We start from the raw sequence: 1005 nt of genomic DNA, 5'->3' as shown, positions 1-1005 counted from the left end.
CGGCGTTTCTCCACCAGCTTGGGTTCCGCTCTACCCGCTCGGATGCCTCACTCTTCATCTATCATCAGGTCTCTGACACGGCCTACTTGCCGCTCTATGTCGACGACATCATCCTGGCGGCATGTACGACTGGTCTCCTCAGTCAGCTCACGGCTCGTCTTCGCGCTGAGTTTGCCATCAAGGACTTGGGTCCTTTGCACTACTTCCTTGGTGTCGAGGTGGTGCGCCGTCCGGATGGCTTCTTCCTTCATCAGCGGAAGTACGCTCACGAACTCCTTGAGCGCGCCGGCATGCTTAACTGCAAGCCCGTCGCTACGCCTGTTGATACGAAGGCCAGGCTTTCTGCCACGGACGGTTCTCCTGCTTCAGATGCTGCTTTCTATCGGTCTATCGTTGGTGCTCTCCAGTACCTCACTCTGACTCGACCGGAGATCTAGTATGCCGTGCAGCAGGTGTGTCTTCATATGCATGCTCCTCGAGACGTTCACTGGGCTGCCGTCAAGCGGATTCTCCGCTATATCTGCGGCACTATGGATCTTGGCGTCATGCTTCACGCTTCCGCCAACATCGCCCTCACCGCCTACTCCGATGCAGACTGGGCGGGCTGCCCTGACACTCGTCGCTCCACTTCAGGCTATTGTGTCTATCTTGGACCCTCACTCATCTCGTGGTCGTCCAAGCGTCAGCATACGGTCTCTCGTTCCAGTGTTGAGGCTGAGTATCGTGCGGTGGCCAACGCCGTCGCCGAGTGTTCGTGGCTTCGCCAGCTGCTTTAGGAGCTCTCTTGCCATGTTGACCATGCCACGGTGGTCTACTGCGACAACGTCTCGGCGGTCTACCTCTCCGCTAACCAGGTGCATCATCAACGGACCAAACATATTGAGTTGGATATTCATATTCGGGAACAGGTGGCCCTTGGCCATATTCGCGTTTTGCACGTCCCTACTTCCCAACAATTTGTCGATATCATGACCAAGGGCTTGCCTACGGCATCATTTGAGGAGT

The sequence above is a fragment of the Triticum aestivum genome, chromosome 5A (assembly GCF_018294505.1).
Source record: "Triticum aestivum cultivar Chinese Spring chromosome 5A, IWGSC CS RefSeq v2.1, whole genome shotgun sequence".
NCBI classification, from domain to species: Eukaryota; Viridiplantae; Streptophyta; class Magnoliopsida; order Poales; family Poaceae; genus Triticum; species Triticum aestivum.
Note: the sequence above shows the minus strand (reverse complement) of the source record.